Raw genomic sequence first — 12,861 nt, 5'->3', positions numbered from 1 at the left:
ACAATACTATTGATATTACACAAAACACAATCACAATACTATTGATATTACACAAAACACAATACAATACTATTGATATTACACAAAACACAATACAATACTATTGATATTACACAAAACACAATACAATACTATTGATATTACACAAAACACAATACAATACTATTGATATTACACAAAACACAATACAATACTATTGATATTACACAAAACACAATACAATACTATTGATATTACACAAAACACAATACAAAACTATTGATATTACACAAAACACAATACAAAACTATTGATATTACACAAAACACAATCACAATACTATTGATATTTCTCAAAACACAATCACAATACTATTGATATTACACAAAACACAATCACAATACTATTGATATTACACAAAACACAATACTATTGATATTACACAAAACACAATACAATACTATTGATATTACACAAAACACAATACAATACTATTGATATTACACAAAACACAATACAATACTATTGATATTACACAAAACACAATACAATACTATTGATATTACACAAAACACAATCACAATACTATTGATATTTCTCAAAACACAATCACAATACTTTTGATATTACACAAAACACAATCACAATACTATTGATATTACACAAAACACAATCACAATACTATTGATATTACACAAAACACAATACAATACTATTGATATTACACAAAACACAATACAATACTATTGATATTACACAAAACACAATACAATACTATTGATATTACACAAAACACAATACAATACTATTGATATTACACAAAACACAATCACAATACTATTGATATTACACAAAACACAATCACAATACTATTGATATTACACAAAACACAATCACAATACTATTGATATTACACAAAACACAATCACAATACTATTGATATTACACAAAACACAATCACAATACTATTGATATTACACAAAACACAATACAATACTATTGATATTACACAAAACACAATACAATACTATTGATATTACACAAAACACAATACAATACTATTGATATTACACAAAACACAATACAAAACTATTGATATTACACAAAACACAATCACAATACTATTGATATTTCTCAAAACACAATCACAATACTATTGATATTACACAAAACACAATCACAATACTATTGATATTACACAAAACACAATACAATACTATTGATATTACACAAAACACAATACAATACTATTGATATTACACAAAACACAATACAATACTATTGATATTACACAAAACACAATACAATACTATTGATATTACACAAAACACAATACAATACTATTGATATTACACAAAACACAATACAATACTATTGATATTACACAAAACACAATCACAATACTATTGATATTTCTCAAAACACAATCACAATACTTTTGATATTACACAAAACACAATCACAATACTATTGATATTACACAAAACACAATACAATACTATTGATATTACACAAAACACAATACAATACTATTGATATTACACAAAACACAATACAATACTATTGATATTACACAAAACACAATACAATACTATTGATATTACACAAAACACAATACTATTGATATTACACAAAACACAATACAATACTATTGATATTACACAAAACACAATACAATACTATTGATATTACACAAAACACAATACAATACTATTGATATTACACAAAACACAATACAATACTATTGATATTACACAAAACACAATACAATACTATTGATATTACACGAAACACAATACAATACTATTGATATTACACAAAACACAATACAATACTATTGATATTACACAAAACACAATACAATACTATTGATATTACACAAAACACAATACAATACTATTGATATTACACAAAACACAATCACAATACTATTGATATTACACAAAACACAATCACAATACTATTGATATTACACAAAACACAATCACAATACTATTGATATTACACAAAACACAATCACAATACTATTGATATTACACAAAACACAATCACAATACTATTGATATTACACAAAACACAATACAATACTATTGATATTACACAAAACACAATACAATACTATTGATATTACACAAAACACAATACAATACTATTGATATTACACAAAACACAATACAATACTATTGATATTACACAAAACACAATCACAATACTATTGATATTACACAAAACACAATCACAATACTATTGATATTACACAAAACACAATACAATACTATTGATATTACACAAAACACAATCACAATACTATTGATATTACACAAAACACAATCACAATACTATTGATATTACACAAAACACAATCACAATACTATTGATATTACACAAAACACAATCACAATACTATTGATATTACACAAAACACAATACAATACTATTGATATTACACAAAACACAATACAATACTATTGATATTACACAAAACACAATACAATACTATTGATATTACACAAAACACAATACAATACTATTGATATTACACAAAACACAATACAATACTATTGATATTACACAAAACACAATACAATACTATTGATATTACACAAAACACAATACAAAACTATTGATATTACACAAAACACAATACAAAACTATTGATATTACACAAAACACAATCACAATACTATTGATATTTCTCAAAACACAATCACAATACTATTGATATTACACAAAACACAATCACAATACTATTGATATTACACAAAACACAATACAATAATATTGATATTACACAAAACACAATACAATACTATTGATATTACACAAAACACAATACAATACTATTGATATTACACAAAACACAATACAATACTATTGATATTACACAAAACACAATACAATACTATTGATATTACACAAAACACAATACAATACTATTGATATTACACAAAACACAATCACAATACTATTGATATTTCTCAAAACACAATCACAATACTTTTGATATTACACAAAACACAATCACAATACTATTGATATTACACAAAACACAATACAATACTATTGATATTACACAAAACACAATACAATACTATTGATATTACACAAAACACAATACAATACTATTGATATTACACAAAACACGATACAATACTATTGATATTACACAAAACACAATCACAATACTATTGATATTACACAAAACACAATCACAATACTATTGATATTACACAAAACACAATCACAATACTATTGATATTACACAAAACACAATCACAATACTATTGATATTACACAAAACACAATCACAATACTATTGATATTACACAAAACACAATACAATACTATTGATATTACACAAAACACAATACAATACTATTGATATTACACAAAACACAATACAATACTATTGATATTACACAAAACACAATACAATACTATTGATATTACACAAAACACAATCACAATACTATTGATATTACACAAAACACAATCACAATACTATTGATATTACACAAAACACAATACAATACTATTGATATTACACAAAACACAATCACAATACTATTGATATTACACAAAACACAATCACAATACTATTGATATTACACAAAACACAATCACAATACTATTGATATTACACAAAACACAATACAATACTATTGATATTACACAAAACACAATACAATACTATTGATATTACACAAAACACAATACAATACTATTGATATTACACAAAACACAATACAATACTATTGATATTACACAAAACACAATACAATACTATTGATATTACACAAAACACAATACAATACTATTGATATTACACAAAACACAATACAATACTATTGATATTACACAAAACACAATCACAATACTATTGATATTACACAAAACACAATCACAATACTATTGATATTACACAAAACACAATCACAATACTATTGATAGTACACAAAACACAATCACAATACTATTGATAGTACACAAAACACAATACAATACTATTGATAGTACACAAAACACAGTACAATACTATTGATATTACACAAAACACAATACAATACTATTGATATTACACAAAACACAATACAATACTATTGATATTACACAAAACACAATCACAATACTATTGATATTACACAAAACACAATCACAATACTATTGATATTACACAAAACACAATCACAATACTATTGATATTACACAAAACACAATCACAATACTATTGATATTACACAAAACACAATCACAATACTATTGATATTACACAAAACACAATCACAATACTATTGATATTACACAAAACACAATACAATACTATTGATATTACACAAAACACAATACAATACTATTGATATTACACAAAACACAATACAATACTATTGATATTACACAAAACACAATACAATACTATTGATATTACACAAAACACAATCACAATACTATTGATATTACACAAAACACAATCACAATACTATTGATATTACACAAAACACAATCACAATACTATTGATATTACACAAAACACAATACAATACCATTGATATTACACAAAACACAATCACAATACTATTGATATTACACAAAACACAATCACAATACTATTGATATTACACAAAACACAATCACAATACTATTGATATTACACAAAACACAATCACAATACTATTGATATTACACAAAACACAATACAATACTATTGATATTACACAAAACACAATACAATACTATTGATATTACACAAAACACAATACAATACTATTGATATTACACAAAACACAATACAATACTATTGATATTACACAAAACACAATACAAAACTATTGATATTACACAAAACACAATACAATACTATTGATATTACACAAAACACAATACAATACTATTGATATTACACAAAACACAATACAATACTATTGATATTACACAAAACACAATCACAATACTATTGATATTACACAAAACACAATCACAATACTATTGATATTACACAAAACACAATACAATACTATTGATATTACACAAAACACAATACAATACCATTGATATTACACAAAACACAATCACAATACCATTGATATTACACAAAACACAATCACAATACTATTGATATTACACAAAACACAATCACAATACTATTGATATTACACAAAACACAATACAATACTATTGATATTACACAAAACACAATACAATACTATTGATATTACACAAAACACAATACAATACTATTGATATTACACAAAACACAATACAATACTATTGATATTACACAAAACACAATACAATACTATTGATATTACACAAAACACAATACAATACTATTGATATTACACAAAACACAATACAATACTATTGATATTACACAAAACACAATACAATACTATTGATATTACACAAAACACAATACAAAACTATTGATATTACACAAAACACAATACAATACTATTGATATTACACAAAACACAATACAATACTATTGATATTACACAAAACACAATACAATACTATTGATATTACACAAAACACAATCACAATACTATTGATATTACACAAAACACAATACAATACTATTGATATTACACAAAACACAATACAATACTATTGATATTACACAAAACACAATACAATACTATTGATATTACACAAAACACAATACAATACTATTGATATTACACAAAACACAATCACAATACTATTGATATTACACGAAACACAATCACAATACTATTGATATTACACAAAACACAATAACAATACTATTGATATTACACAAAACACAATACAATACCATTGATATTACACAAAACACAATCACAATACTATTGATATTACACAAAACACAATCACAATACTATTGATATTACACAAAACACAATCACAATACTATTGATATTACACAAAACACAATACAATACTATTGATATTACACAAAACACAATACAATACTATTGATATTACACAAAACACAATACAATACTATTGATATTACACAAAACACAATACAATACTATTGATATTACACAAAACACAATACAATACTATTGATATTACACAAAACACAATACAATACTATTGATATTACACAAAACACAATACAATACTATTGATATTACACAAAACACAATACAAAACTATTGATATTACACAAAACACAATCACAATACTATTGATATTTCTCAAAACACAATCACAATACTATTGATATTACACAAAACACAATCACAATACTATTGATATTACACAAAACACAATACAATACTATTGATATTACACAAAACACAATACAATACTATTGATATTACACAAAACACAATACAATACTATTGATATTACACAAAACACAATACAATACTATTGATATTACACAAAACACAATACAATACTATTGATATTACACAAAACACAATACAATACTATTGATATTTCTCAAAACACAATCACAATACTTTTGATATTACACAAAACACAATCACAATACTATTGATATTACACAAAACACAATACAATACTATTGATATTACACAAAACACAATACAATACTATTGATATTACACAAAACACAATACAATACTATTGATATTACACAAAACACAATACAATACTATTGATATTACACAAAACACAATCACAATACTATTGATATTACACAAAACACAATCACAATACTATTGATATTAAACAAAACACAATCACAATACTATTGATATTACACAAAACACAATCACAATACTATTGATATTACACAAAACACAATCACAATACTATTGATATTACACAAAACACAATCACATACTATTGATATTACACAAAACACAATACAATACTATTGATATTACACAAAACACAAATCAATACTATTGATATTACACAAAACACAATACAATACTATTGATATTACACAAAACACAATACAATACTATTGATATTACACAAAACACAATACAATACTATTGATATTACACAAAACACAATACAATACTATTGATATTACACAAAACACAATCACAATACTATTGATATTACACAAAACACAATCACAATACTATTGATATTACACAAAACACAATACAATACTATTGATATTACACAAAACACAATCACAATACTATTGATATTACACAAAACACAATCACAATACTATTGATATTACACAAAACACAATCACAATACTATTGATATTACACAAAACACAATACAATACTATTGATATTACACAAAACACAATACAATACTATTGATATTACACAAAACACAATACAATACTATTGATATTTCTCAAAACACAATCACAATACTATTGATATTTCTCAAAACACAATCACAATACTATTGATATTACACAAAACACAATCACAATACTATTGATATTACACAAAACACAATACAATACTATTGATATTACACAAAACACAATACAATACTATTGATATTACACAAAACACAATACAATACTATTGATATTACACAAAACACAACCACAATACTATTGATATTACACAAAACACAATAATACAGCTGTTACTACAGACAAAACACAATACTATAGATATTTCAACAGACAAAACACAATACTATAGATATTTCAACAGACAAAACACAATACTATAGATATTTCAACAGACAAAACACAATACTATAGATATTTCAACAGACAAAACACAATACTATAGATATTTCAACAGACAAAACAATACTACACATATTACTACAGACAAAACACAATACTATAGATATTTCAACAGACAAAACACAATACTATAGATATTTCAACAGACAAAACACAATACTATAGATATTTCAACAGACAAAACACAATACTACACATATTTCAACAGAAAAAACACAATACTATAGATATTTCAACAGACAAAACACAATACTATAGATATTTCAACAGACAAAACACAATACTATAGATATTTCAACAGACAAAACACAATACTATAGATATTTCAACAGACAAAACACAATACTACTGTCACGATCGTGTGGCGGATTGACGGACCAAAATGCAGCAGTTGGAAAATAAGCCATCTTCTTTATTAACACCACGAAGATGAACACGACACAAAACTCTATACAAACTAACAAAAACAACAAAACGACCGTGAAGCTACAAACGTTGTGCACATACATACAGGCTACAAACGTTCTACATAGACAATTACCCACAACCAATGAGAGCCTATGGCTACCCTAAATAAGGCTCCCAATCAGAGACAACCGAAATCAGCTGTCTCTAATTGGGAACTCATTCAGGTAACCATAGACTCTCCTAGACAACTAAACATACATAGACAACACTAGAAACATGTACTCCACACAAACCCATATACTATACACAACCCCTTTACCATAAACAACACCCAAAACCAACAAAACATAAACATTCCCCATGTCACCCCCTGACCTAACTAAAATAATAAAGAAAACAAAGAATATTAAGGCCAGGGCGTGACAACTACACATATTACTACAGACAAAACACAATACTATAGATATTTCAACAGACAAAACGCAATACTATAGATATCTCAACAGACGAAACACAATACTATAGATATTTCAACAGACAAAACACAATACTATAGCAATTATTACATACAATTCATAATACTTTACTATTAGTACAGAAAAAACACAATGCTATAGCTAATATTACAGACAAACTCGTGGTTTTGTCTGTAATATTAGCTATAGCATTGTGTTTTTCTTTTAATATATATTTTTACAGTCTAAACACCATGCTATAGCAATTACTACAGACAAAATCCAATTATATAGCTATTATTAGAAACAATACACAATACTATAGCTATTATTGCAGAGAAAACACAATTCTATAGCTTCTAGACTATACTCAAAACTATAGCTATATTTGCAGACAAAACACAATAGTACAGCTATTATTACAGTGATGATACATTACTATAGCTATAATTACAGACAAAACACACTACTAAAACTATTATTACAGTGATGATACATTACTATAGCTATAATAACAGACAAAACACACTACTAAAACTATTATTACAGTGATGATACATTACTATAGCTATTATTACAGACAAAACACACTACTAAAACTATTATTACAGTGATGATACATTACTATAGCTATAATAACAGACAAAACACACTACTAAAACTATTATTACAGTGATGATACATTACTATAGCTATAATAACAGACAAAACACACTACTAAAACTATTACTACAGTGATGATACACTACTATAGCTAAAATAACAGACAAAACACAATACTAAAACTATAATAACAGAAAAAACACACTACTAAAACTAGTATTACAGTGATGAGACATTACTATAGCTAAAATAACAGACAAAACACACTACTAAAACTATAATAACAGACAAAACACACTACTAAAACTATTATTACAGTGATGATACATTACTATAGCTATAATAACAGACAAAACACACTACTAAAACTATTATTACAGTGATGATACATTACTATAGCTATAATAACAGACAAAACACACTACTAAAACTATTATTACATTGATGATACATTACTATAGCTATAATAACAGACAAAACACACTACTAAAACTATTACTACAGACAAAACACACTACTAAAACTATTACTACAGTGATGGTACATTACTCTAGCTATAATAACAGACAAAATACACTACTAAAACTATTATTACAGTGATGATACATTACTATAGCTATAATAACAGACAAAACACACTACTAAAACTATTATTACAGTGATGATACATTACTATAGCTATAATAACAGACAAAACACACTACTATAGCTATAATAACAGACAAAACACACTACTAAACTATAATTACAGTGATGATACATTAATATAGCTATAATAACAGACAAAACACACTACTAAAACTATTATTACAGTGATGATACATTACTATAGCTATAATAACAGACAAAACACACTACTAAAACTATTATTACAGTGATGATACATTACTATAGCTATAATAACAGACAAAACACACTACTAAAACTATTACTACAGTGATGATACACTACTATAGCTAAAATAACAGACAAAACACAATACTAAAACTATAATAACAGAAAAAACACACTACTAAAACTAGTATTACAGTGATGAGACATTACTATAGCTGAAATAACAGACAAAACACACTACTAAAACTATAATAACAGACAAAACACACTACTAAAACTATTATTACAGTGATGATACATTACTATAGCTATAATAACAGACAAAACACACTACTAAAACTATTATTACAGTGATGATACATTACTATAGCTATAATAACAGACAAAACACACTACTAAAACTATTATTACATTGATGATACATTACTATAGCTATAATAACAGACAAAACACACTACTAAAACTATTACTACAGACAAAACACACTACTAAAACTATTACTACAGTGATGGTACATTACTCTAGCTATAATAACAGACAAAATACACTACTAAAACTATTATTACAGTGATGATACATTACTATAGCTATAATAACAGACAAAACACACTACTAAAACTATTATTACAGTGATGATACATTACTATAGCTATAATAACAGACAAAACACACTACTATAGCTATAATAACAGACAAAACACACTACTAAACTATAATTACAGTGATGATACATTAATATAGCTATAATAACAGACAAAACACACTACTAAAACTATTATTACAGTGATGATACATTACTATAGCTATAATAACAGACAAAACACACTACTAAAACTATTATTACAGTGATGATACATTACTATAGCTATAATAACAGACAAAACACACTACTAAAACTATTATTACATTGATGATACATTACTATAGCTATAATAACAGACAAAACACACTACTAAAACTATTACTACAGACAAAACACACTACTAAAACTCTTACTACAGTGATGATACATTACTATAGCTATAATAACAGACAAAACACACTACTAAAACTATTATTACAGTGATGATACATTACTATAGCTATAATAACAGACAAAACACACTACTAAAACTATTATTACAGTGATGATACATTACTATAGCTATAATAACAGACAAAACACACTACTATAGCTATAATAACAGACAAAACACACTACTAAAACTATTATTACAGTGATGATACATTACTATAGCTATAATAACAGACAAAACACACTACTAAAACTATTATTACAGTGATGATACATTACTATAGCTATAATAACAGACAAAACACACTACTAAAACTATTATTACAGTGATGATACATTACTATAGCTATAATAACAGACAAAACACACTACTAAAACTATTATTACAGTGATGATACATTACTATAGCTATAATAACAGACAAAACACACTACTAAAACTATTATTACAGTGATGATACATTACTATAGCTATAATAACAGACAAAACACACTACTAAAACTATTACTACAGTGATGATACATTACTATAGCTATAATAACAGACAAAACACACTACTAAAACTATTATTACAGACAAAACACACTACTATAGCTATAATAACAGACAAAACACACTACTAAAACTATTATTACAGTGATGATACATTACTATAGCTATAATAACAGACAAAACACACTACTAAAACTATAATAACAGACAAAACACACTACTAAAACTATTATTACAGTGATGATACATTACTATAGCTATAATAACAGACAAAACACACTACTAAAACTATTATTACAGTGATGATACATTACTATAGCTATAATAACAGACAAAACACACTACTAAAACTATTATTACAGTGATGATGCATTACTATAGCTATAATAACAGACAAAACACACTACTAAAACTATTACTACAGTGATGATACATTACTATAGCTATTATTACAGTGATGATACATTACTATAGCTATAATAACAGACAAAACACACTACTAAAACTATAATAACAGACAAAACACACTACTAAAACTTATTACAGTGATGATACATTACTATAGCTATAATAACAGACAAAACACACTACTAAAACTATTATTACAGACAAAACACACTACTAAAACTATTATTACAGTGATGATACATTACTATAGCTATTAAAACAGACAAAACACACTACTAAAACTATTATTACAGACAAAACACACTACTATAGCTATTATTACAGTGATGATACATTACTATAGCTATTAAAACAGACAAAACACACTACTAAAACTATTATTACAGTGATGACACATTACTATAGCTATTAAAACAGACAAAACACACTACTAAAACTATTATTACAGACAAAACACACTACTATAGCTATTATTACAGTGATGATACATTACTATAGCTATAATAACAGACAAAACACACTACTAAAACTATTATTACAGTGATGATACATTACTATAGCTATAATTACAGACAAAACACACTACTAAAACTATTACTACAGTGATGATACATTACTATAGCTATAATAACAGACAAAACACACTACTAAAACTATTATTACATTGATGATACATTACTATAGCTATAATAACAGACAAAACACACTACTAAAACTATTATTACAGTGATGATACATTACTATAGCTAAAATAACAGACAAAACACACTACTAAAACTATTACTACAGTGATGATACATTACTATAGCTATAATAACAGACAAAACACACTACTAAAACTATTACTACAGTGATGATACATTACTATAGCTATAATAACAGACAAAACACACTACTAAAACTATTACTACAGTGATGATACATTACTATAGCTATAATAACAGACAAAACACACTACTAAAACTATTATTACAGTGATGATACATTACTATAGCTATAATAACAGACAAAACACACTACTAAAACTATTACTA

The sequence above is a fragment of the Salvelinus fontinalis genome, unplaced genomic scaffold (assembly GCF_029448725.1).
Source record: "Salvelinus fontinalis isolate EN_2023a unplaced genomic scaffold, ASM2944872v1 scaffold_0123, whole genome shotgun sequence".
NCBI classification, from domain to species: domain Eukaryota; kingdom Metazoa; phylum Chordata; class Actinopteri; order Salmoniformes; family Salmonidae; genus Salvelinus; species Salvelinus fontinalis.
Note: the sequence above shows the minus strand (reverse complement) of the source record.